A 10,761-nucleotide genomic window follows, 5' to 3' on the forward strand; every position below is an offset into this window, starting at 1 on the left:
TCTTTCTTTTTTTTTTTAATTAGTATTTTATTTTATTTTTAAAGATTTTTATTTATTTATTTGACAACAGAGATCACAGGTAGGCAGAGAGGCAGGCAGAGAGAGAGAGGAAGGGAAGCAGGCTCCCCGTTGAGCAGAGAGCCCGATGCGGGGCTCGATCCCAGGACCCCGGGATCATGACCTGAGCTGAAGGCAGAGGCTTTAACCCACTGAGCCACCCACGCGCCCCCGTCCTTTCTTTTGATTCACGTTGAGTCCCTTGCTCTCCCATCTCTGCCTCTCTCTTCTGGATCTAGAAGAGCTGCAAAGTTGGAAAGAACACTGGATTTTGAGCCCTGGATTCCAGACTCTTTTTCTGACATGGACTTGGGTGTGACCTTGAAAGAATCAGCCAAACTCTCTGGGCCTTAGTTACCTCATCTGTAAAATGAGGTGAGAGTCCAGACTGCTTGGAGCAAGACCAGGTGGTCAGAAGGGGGGTTGCATTGGACACATACACCACAGTCCGAGGGAAAGCCCAAAGGTCTGGTTCACGGGCTTGGCCATGCTGCGGTTGCTGACTTGGGTGATGGGTCCCAGGGGTGGTTGGTCCATTGGGCAGAAGGCTCCCTGCAAACTGTCTCCTGCTTGAATTTTGAACAACAGGGCAGCTTGCTCCCTCCCAGAGCCCCCTGGGATGGCAGACTGGCTTTGTTTGGCGTTGTTTGGGGCAAGGCTCTGGAGGGAGAAGGGAAAGTTTTCTCGTCTATGAGATGAGTAGAATCTAACCCAAGATGCTTCAGCTGTAAGAGGCACTCCCTTCGAGTGTAGTGCTAAGAAAGAAAACTGCCCCCTGATCTCACCAGCAGTGATCACAGGATGTCACTGACTTACAGACCTACCCTACCTTCAGGTGAAAAAAGGTGCTTCATAGAAATATCACAATAACCACTTTAAATTTTTTTGAAAGATTTTACTTCTTTATTTAACACAGAGAGAGAGAGAGAGAGAGAGAGACAGGGAGAGAGGGAAGGCAAGCAGGGAGATCACGAGAGGAAGAAGCAGGCTTCCCACCCAGCAGGAAGCCCAACATGGGGCTCGATCCCAGGACCCCAGGATCACAACCTGAGCCGAAGGCACACGCCTAATGGCTGAGCCACCCAGGTGCCCCAATAACGGCTTTAAATTAATTAAACCGGGTTTAATGATCCTCCTGGGGTTTACGTGAGGCCAGAACATGATAAGTGTGTGACGGGCCCTGACCGCAGGCCCCGCATGCCTGGCTTAGCAGCGGCTGTCCCTTGCTTGGCATTGCTCAACTGTCCCCTGACTCTCCTGGCCTGGGGCATCGCCCTCACGGGGGCTGCTCAGGTTTATGGCGACAATCACTGCCTCTGCTAGACGTGATCTCAAGCTATAAAGGCTTTTATAGTTTCACTCTCCCCCTGAGATAAGCCTGGGAGCCCTTCCCAAGGCCGGGGAGCAATTTCAGAGCCACGGTGCCGGGGGGAGGGGGGAGGTGGGGCAGGACATTACACAAGTCAGGAAATGGAACAAGTTTTATGGCCCCAACTTCTCTAAAAATACCGTGTTCTCATATCCTCAGCGTGAACCTGGGGGGTGAGACCAGCACCTGGAGCACAGTGATACTGATTTGGTCACTCATTCATTCAACAAACAGGGAACTGGTTGCAGGGCAGACCCATACGGAGCTCCTGATTTTGCCACCATGACACGCCATGGGGTCCCAGGGCAAGTCACTTCCTCTCGTCTGTACAAGAAGGACAGCTGATGTCACCTGCCTCATAGCCTCACTGAGGTGCTTATACCAGACGATGTGTCGGCGAGCACTTAGCGTGTGGCAAGCCTGCTAGGGATGTGGCTAGAATCCCTTTCCCTCACCATCGACTTCCATTCCATTTGTTGTTTGTGCCTCTTCTTCCAGCCTGGGTGGTGGTGTGGACCAGGGTAAAATCCTCCCTTCATCAGTGCTAGCTACGCTCCCTCTTTATTTTTATTTATTTTTTATTTTTTAAAAAGATTTTATTTCTTTATTTGACAGACAGAGATCACAAGTAGGCAGAGAGACAGGCATAGAGAGAGGAGGAAGCAGGCTCCCCGCTGAGCAGAGAGCCCATTGCGGGGCTTAATTCCAGGACGCTGAGATCATGCCCTGAGCCAAAGGCAGAGGCTTAAACCACTGAGCCACCCAGGCGCCCCATATGCTCCCTCTTTAAACGAGTTCCACCAACTACTTGGCTTTTTTTTTTCTTTCCTCTTTTATTTTAAGGTATACGTTTCCAGATTCTAAGCCTTAACCCCTTTAATGGATGGCTCTGCAAGTTTGGGCAAGTGTACATGGCCGCGTAACCACCACCACAGACAAGATACAGAGCATTTCCGTGACCCAAGCCCCCTCCTCTAGAACACTTTGTACTGGACCTTCCACCCCCGCCCCTGTGCCTGGCAACCACAGCACCTGACCCTAGAATTTTGTCTTTTCCAGAATATCAGACAGATGGCTATTGCGTGTAACCTTTGCGGTCTGGCATCTCACACTCAGAATGATGCATTTGCAATCCAGTTGGCTGGGATCCGCCGTTTGCTCCCTGTTCTTGCTGAGCAACATTCCCACTTGGCTTTTAAATTACATCTATGCTGATGACTTGGCCTCCTCCCCAGCCCAGCTTGGCCCCCTCCCCAGCCCAGCTTGGCCCTGAGCTCTAGGCTTGTATATCCATCCAATGATTTCGTGGATGTTTCATTGGCACCTCACACCAAACATCCCCAGCAGAATTCTGCTTTCAAACCCAGATCTTCAGTCCCCAAATCTATGGTTTCCCAGCTCTACGGCCCCCCAAACCTATGGCTCCCCAAATCTATAGCCCCCCTCAAATCTGTGGCTCCTCAAATCGACAACTCCCCAAATCTCAGACCCCCAAATCTGTAGCACCCAACTCTACAGCACCCCCCAATCTGCAGCCCGCAGTCTTCCTCATTTCAATAATGAGGACCACCGGTCCCACAGCTACTCCCTGTCTTTCATTCACACATCCCACCCATTAGCCAGCTCTTGGCGGTGCTACTTCCTCGAATCCCAATCTGGCCATCTTGTCCCTTCCACCCCGTACATTCCCCCTTAACACATTATTCCAGACTTAGTGGCTTGAAACAACACTCACTTACTAGCTCAGCATCCAGTCAGAAGCCCAGGCATGGCGTGACGGAGTTCTCTACCCGAGGTCTTACAAGATTGAGTTCCTACCTGAAGGCTCTGGGGAAGGATCCACTTCCAGGCTTATTCAGGTTGTTGCCTGAATTTGGTTTCACGCGGTTGTAGGATTGAGGTCACCGTGTCTCAGTGGGCTGTCCCCTGGGGGGTCGCTCTCCTTTTCTAGAAACTGCCTGCGTTCCTTGCCATGGGGCCCCCTCTGTCTTCAAAGCTGGCTTGAAGACACTCCCTTACCTCAAATCCCTCTCGTGCTTCTCATTTCATTTACCAGAAAGAGAGTAGCTCCTTTGAAGGGCTCAGCTGTTTAGGGCAGGCCCACCAAGGGTGATCTCCCTATTACAAAGTCTGCTGGTTTGGGACCTTCATTACATCTGCGGAATCCCTTCATAGCAGGACTCAGATTAGTGTCTGATTGAATAATTGAGAGACAGTGTGTAAAGCCCAGGGGGCAGGAGTCTTGAGGTCCCCTTCGAATGCTGCCTACCACTCTGCTCTTGGCCCAGTGGCCATCCTCTCTCCCCTGGACCACTGCACATACCACCTCTGGGCTTTGCCGTTTCCACTCCTGTTCCATGTTATCTGTTCTCTACCCCTCGGAGAGTGACCTTTAATGAACAGATCGCATCACCTCCCTATTTAAAAACTTCTAAGAGGTTCCCATTGTACCTAAAATAAAATCCAAGATCTTTCTCATGGCCTAGAGGGTCCCCCCAACCCTGCCCCTCCCCGCACAAGACTTCATCTCCTCTCCAGCCACACTGACCTTTCTGCTCAGCCTCCAGTGCTCTCAGCTGTCTCTCACCTGAGCTTTTTTTTTTAATTTCTTTTCAGCGTAACAGTATTCATTGTTTTTGCACCACACCCAGTGCTCCATGTAATACGTACGTGCCCTCCCTAATACCCACCACCTGGTTCCCCCAACCTCCCACCCCCTGCCCCTTCAAAACCCTCAGGTTGTTTTTCAGTGTCCATAGTCTCTCATGGTTCACCTCTCCTTCCAATTTCCCTCAACTCTCTTCTCCTCTCCATCTCCCCATGTCCTCCATGTTATTTGTTATGCTCCACAAATAAGTGAAACCATATGATAATTGACTCTCTCTGCTTGACTTATTTCACTCAGCATAATCTCTTCCAGTCCCGTCCATGTTGCTACAAAAGTTGGGTATTCATCCTTTCTGATGGAGGCATCATACTCCATAGTGTATATGGACCACATCTTCCTTATCCATTCGTCCGTTGAAGGGCATCTTGGTTCTTTCCACAGTTTGGCGACCGTGGCCATTGCTGCTATAAACATTGGGGTACAGATGGCCCTTCTTTTCACTCCATCTGTATCTTTGGGGTAAATACCCAGTAGGGCAATGGCAGGGTCATAGGGAAGCTCTATTTTTAATTTCTTGAGGAATCTCCACACTGTTCTCCAAAGTGGCTGCACCAACTTGCATTCCCACCAACAGTGTAAGAGGGTTCCCCTTTCTCCACATCCCCTCCAACACATGTTGTTTCCTGGCTTGCTAATTTTGGCCATTCTAACTGGTGTAAGGTGGTATCTCAATGTGGTTTTAATTTGAATCTCCCTGATGGCTAGTGACGATGAACATTTTTTCATGTGTCTGATAGCCATTTGTATGTCTTCGTTGGAGAAGTGTCTGTTCATATCTTCTGCCATTTTTAAATATGATTGTCTGTTTTGTGTGTGTTGAGTTTGAGGAGTTCTTTATAGATCCTCGATATCAACCTTTTGTCTATACTGTCATTTGCAAATATCTTCTCCCATTCCGTTCTCACCTGAGCTTTTATACCTGGAGTCCCTCCACTTGGCTGGCCTTCCCCAGCCAGCCCGAGCTCTGCGTGGCTGGCCCCTTCTCCTCCTCCAGACCTCAGTCCGTTCCCCCTCTCAGCCTGACGGGATCCTATCCCCATCCTTTCAAATTACCCTGTTTTGTGATCTCTGTTTTATAGCCACACTTCCATGTTACCTTGTTTTAAAGAATTTGGCTGTTTCTCTGAGAGTCTGATGTTTGACTATCTGGAATCACCTTCGTTTATTTATTCGCTGAAAAACCCTGTCTGCTTGCTCCTCCCAGAAAGCCAGCTTCGTGGAGTCGGGGACTCTGTGTTGCTCACCTGTGCGCAGAGCTCACTAAATAGACGTGGTGAGTGAGTGAACGCATGGATGTGCAGCTTTTTTGGACTGGTTCCCTCCCCTCCATCTCTGCTGCCACCATCTGTCACCTGGGCCCTCCCATCTTCCCTGCTCTCTCTGCTTACATTTGCACCTCCTCCTATCTGTCCTCCATGAAGATGCGAGAATGATCTCGGGGCGCCTGGGTGGCTCAGTTGGTTAAGCGTCCAACTCTGGATTTTGGCTCAGGTCATAATCTCAGGGTTGTGGGATCAAGCCCTGCACTGGGCTCCACACTGGGGGTGGAGTCACTTTGTCCCTTTCGCTCTGTTCCTGTTCTCCCTGTCCCCCAGCCCCCATGCTCCCTCTCTCTTTCTCTCAAATATATAAATAAAATTTTTTTAAATATGCAGATGTGGCCACAGCCTTGCCCCGATTGCAGATCTGCAGGTGGTTTCCTGTTTCCCCAAAAGAAATTCCATTTGCCCAGTGTTTGGGGTCCCTACTGCGTGGCGGGGATGAGCCATCACAGCTCGTTTCCTGGTGAGGGATGAGGACCTCAGTAGCACACTGAGTGATCTTAGGGACACCTAGGGACAACATTAGGTGGGGTGTGCAATGACTATGGGGTGGGAAACGACTATGGGGTGGGAAACTGGTCCCTGTCCTTCTTCCCGCCCACAGGCTGCACTTCCTGCTGCTTGCCCTCACTTCTGGTTCCACTCCCTCTCCTCCACTTTAAATGTGCTTCTTCTCTCTGCCTTCCTAGCCCCTGAATCCCACCCCTGTAAGAACTCACCATGCCTTTCCCCGACCACAGCAATCACTCCCTCAAACTCCCATCTCACGGCCTGTCGCTCTCACTCCTTGGTCTCTTCATATTCCGACTGCTTGTTTTTTTCTCCTACAAAGGAAAATCATAAGATCCAAGAAGGAGGCCCCTTGTGACGTTGCTTTATCATAACCCCCAAGATGCTTTGGCACGAGGCTTTGCCCGTTGACTGTTTCTATGCCCACCGTGCAGTGACCCAGTCATCGATGTCCTCCTCTATCGCCATGGCCCCTGGTGTCAGACAACTAGCAGTTTCAATCTCAGCGGTTACATCACTTACGGACCTTGGGTAAGTCCCTTCCTCATGTGTAAGACAGAACAACAGGGTGCCCAACTTGGGGGTTTATTGTGAGGATCAGATTCTGTCCATCAAAGCCCTGCAAAGAGGAAGAAGTCAAATGTCCTTGGAATCAGAATTTGGTTTTTAGTTCCACTGTCATCAAAAAGGCTGCTTGGGATCCTGGGATTCTGGTCGCTTAGATCACACTTTGGAATTTACATATGACATTCCGACTGGAGAAATGTAGATCAAAGGTGATCTGGGTTCCGTGAAAGAGGAAGTAGGGCACCACTGCCCGTTTGGGGTGATGGGTCATTCACACCACACGGTACTCCCTTGTGCAGCCTAACACCTTCACTTCTCCTCCTCAGTCTGAGCAATGGGGCGCCATTTAGAATAATGGGATAAGAAGCTTTGTGCATCATCGCTTTGGAAGCAACCTTTGTAGTTGGTGGGGGGCAGTTCCCAGTCCTCAGTGAAGCCACATGGGTTGGTAGAAGCAGCATGGATCAAGTTCTGGCTCAACGGCTTCTGAGCTGGGCACCTTAGGACAAGTTCCTTGGCCTCTCTGAATCTTGGTTTCATCCAATCTAACCTGGCGGTGATGAGATTCGCTGTTTGTCACCCAAGCTGATATTGTTTTGCAACTGAAATGGAAATCAAACTGGGAGCTCTGGCCGCCCACGCAGAGATCTGAGATTAACTGGGGCAAAGGGCTGATGAGGTGGAGGAGCCAAGGCCAGAGGGATTTATGGGGCCCAGGGTTTATGGTTTTGATATGGGTTTATTAAGCAGAGTCTGGGACTGTGGTAGCCTCCGCTGGCCCCCAGGCCCCAGGTCCATGCTGGCAGCCACATGGACAAGGCTTGTGTTGCAACACTATGGAAAACATTTCCTAGAGCTCTGGAAGGGAGGGAAGGGACAGGGGAAGGCGGGAGTGGCCTCAGGGATCTGCAGGCAGCTCACAGGTGCTCTTGAGGCTGGAGAAATTGATGACTGTATCTCATTAGAAAGGGTCTGGATGGAGGGTTCACACTGAGCCCCTGGTGGTGGGCACCTCACACCCAAGAGCTCTTCCACTTACTCTGGTCTCGTTCATTTTTATCCTGACAACACTCCCAGAGGGAAGCATCATTTCTGGTTTCCAGATGAGGCTCGGAGAAGTGGAGTTACACTGATCTGTGACTCCCAGGCCCAGAACTGTTGTCACCTCCCTTGGGGAAGCTGAAAAGGGTTGTCCTGCTCCACTCTCATCCTTGAGTGACTCCACACCTGGGCCTCCGGACTCCGGCCCCCCCATAAGCCCTATCCCCCATCCCTGAATGCCGTGGCGTGCTGGTGATGTGTAGCAACCGCTCCCCAGGGGCAAAGCCTTGATCTGTATCTCTTGCCTGTACCTGTCTCACCCTTACCATCCATGTCACACTGCCAAACGTGAAGTTGGGAAGAGAAGCTCTGCAGGACACACCCCCGAGGGAACATGAGGCTGGGATGTGTGGGGGCCACGGCACGAGCCCACCCACCTAGTTTACCAGGGGAGAGGGCCAAAGTGGCCACAGACCTGGCTAGAAATTCTCAGGTGCGTCCTTGCCTTTATTGTTTTTTAAAACAGCACTTGTCTTTATGAAATTTCCTCATGCCTACTCATGCGTTGTGGCCAGCCGCTGACCGAGGTCCCTGGCAAGGACCCAGAATTAGGCTCCATCTCGGACCCTGTTGCAAAACCCCCAGATCTTTCCATCACTCTCCCACCACATCCCTCCCCTCTTCCAGAGGGAAAATTGACTGTCACTCTCACTACATAGTGAACACTTGGAAACGGGGATCAGAGTTAGAGTCCCACTTCTACCTCTGCCCTGAGCCTCAGTTTTCCCAGCTCTAAATGGGGGGCAGGGGGCAGGGGGCAGGGATAATAATGTCTAACTTGCTTACCTCTTGATGTGAGATTGAAAAGCAATATAAAAGCATTTTCCCACCATAAAGGACCATCTGGCTCTTCTCATTCTTATTTCTAACACCTGACAAGGAAAGAAAGGACACCCATCCAAGGACTTAGAAAACATATGTGCCATTTATTTTGCTTTATAAACTTTTGTTAAAACACACAAGAGTAAGAAATGGTTTTTTGCTTCTTCGCCCCATTGGGTGGCAGTGATGGGCTTGGGGGTTAGCACGGGGGCGGGTGGTTTTCACACCCACAGGAAGCAGCCTGCTTCCAGAATCGCTTGGTGTGAATTTCACAATTCAACCCATTCAGGGAAATTTACGGAACAACTTGGCAAAAGTAATTGGCTTGGTCATTACAAAAGATCCAGGAGCATCCATCTCTGACCCTCTCCTCTGTCCATGCTGCAGGGAGTCCTGTGGGTTCTGGAAGCTCCTGAGAGCTGCCCAGGGAAATGGCTCTCAGGGGAGGAACTGGAGGGTCCATGCTTGCCCTCCCAACCCTTGTTTCATTCTCCAGATTTTATATTTTAGGACTAGAACTCAGGTGGCAAAGAGAGAGAGAAAGATCTTGAAATGCCATGTCCTCAGAGTCAGAAAAGTCAACTGCTCTTTGTTGTGGGCTTCCTGCATTCCAATAAAATTATTAAAATAGAACGGATTTCTCCTCCGGTAAGGGGTCATTTTGGACTGAGGACTGAGCCCCTGACCCAGAAGGCTGCCACTATTAAAAGCCACTGCTAACCTAATTCATCCTGTGGAAAATTCCTATCTCAACTTCGTCCCCGTGACTGAGGCCTGAGCACCAGTGGGGGATTGGAGGAGCAAAGGGTGGGGATGGCCACAAAGACAGAAAGATTCCAGCCTCCCCACCTGACCCCAGATGAGTCTGGGTTCCCTGACCGGGATTTCTGCGGACTCAGAATGAGGGATGGCTGGGGAAGGCTTGAGGGCTCTGAGCAGGGGACAGTCTCTCCTGGGACCGGGGAACATGGCTTGGTGGCATGGGCAGGCCACTCCTGGGACCACTGGAGATGTAAAGGTTTCTCTTGGACATACTGCCCTCAAACCCCTCATGCCTGCATCACAAAAAGCGATCATTAAGGATGGAATTTGGGGGCGCTGGGGTCCTACCCCCATCCACTCAGAAGGGTCAGCCTGGGGTGGGGACTGGTGGCCAGTCTAACTCTCCTAAGCACAGCTCCAGCCCCCAGGACACATCTCTTTTGTTCCCACTGACTAGTGGCATTTTCCAGAATTTTCCCAAAGCTACCAAAATTTCCATGGATGATATGCTGGCTGTTCCATTCTGGGGCTTAATGTTTCCAGAGCAGCGCTCAAACCCAGGCCTTCCCATGTCTCCCTGGCCCAAAATACCCCACTCCTGGACCACCAGGCCACACTGGTCCATCTCCTAAGAACAAGACCCCTGACACCCCTACCCCAGACTTGGGGGGTGAGGAGAGGAAAGGGGTCCAAGAGTTATGAATTCTCCTGTTCTTCAGCAGACAGGATGCTGGGCCCCAACTGGACATTCGTGTAACTCCAAGATAGTCTTAATCCTACGCGTGGGCAGGGCCCCTGGAACGAATAAGACTTCGGCTTCTGAGGCTGATGACAGGGGCAGGAAGTCCCTCCACTGGATCACAGTGAGGACAGAGGCGCCCTTTCAGAGATGCTCGGCACCCTGGTCAAGAACTCCTGCTCTGATCCAGGCAGACCTGGGATCCAATCCTGACTTGGCCACTTACTAGCGGTGTGAGTTCCAGAAAAATCAATCAACCACTCAGATCTCAATTTCGTCTTCTGGAACAGTCTCTGGGATGCAAGGAGGTGATGTGTGTCAAGTGCCTTAACATAGTGCCAGAAACGAGGCAGAGTTTGAGACAAGCCCTGGGGGTCATTCCTCCCTGACGTCCTTCTGAGCTGGGCTCGCACCCAGCCATCTTCGTCTCCAGGTTGCCTTGTCCTCACCTGGATCATGTCCTCAACCCTTATCTGACCTCCCCGCTCCCTCCCGACCCACTGTGCCTCCTCCCCGGCTTCTCCCAAACCTCAGTGCCTCAGTCCTGGCATTTAAGACCCCTACGCTGCTCCAGACAGCCTGGTCTTTCCATCGCCTCCCTCCCATGCCCTTTTTCTGACCTGGGGCCCTTTCTCACCTGCTCCACCAGCTGGAATCCTGCCCTTCCATAAAGGCCTACTGCAGAGTCTACCCCTTTCCCAGAGCTTTCTCTGACCACCTCAGCCTTTCCAAGTTCCTGTTGCAACTGTCCACCTTGGCTTGTCCTCTCGTGGTGGACAGCCTGCAGGGAGCACCACCCCCTGTACCCACCTGATTCCCTGAGGAGAGCCACAGGTTAGAGATG

This window comes from Enhydra lutris, unplaced genomic scaffold (genome assembly GCF_002288905.1).
Source record: "Enhydra lutris kenyoni isolate GAN:26980312 unplaced genomic scaffold, ASM228890v2 scaffoldscaffold6, whole genome shotgun sequence".
In the NCBI taxonomy this organism is placed as follows: Eukaryota; Metazoa; Chordata; class Mammalia; order Carnivora; family Mustelidae; genus Enhydra; species Enhydra lutris.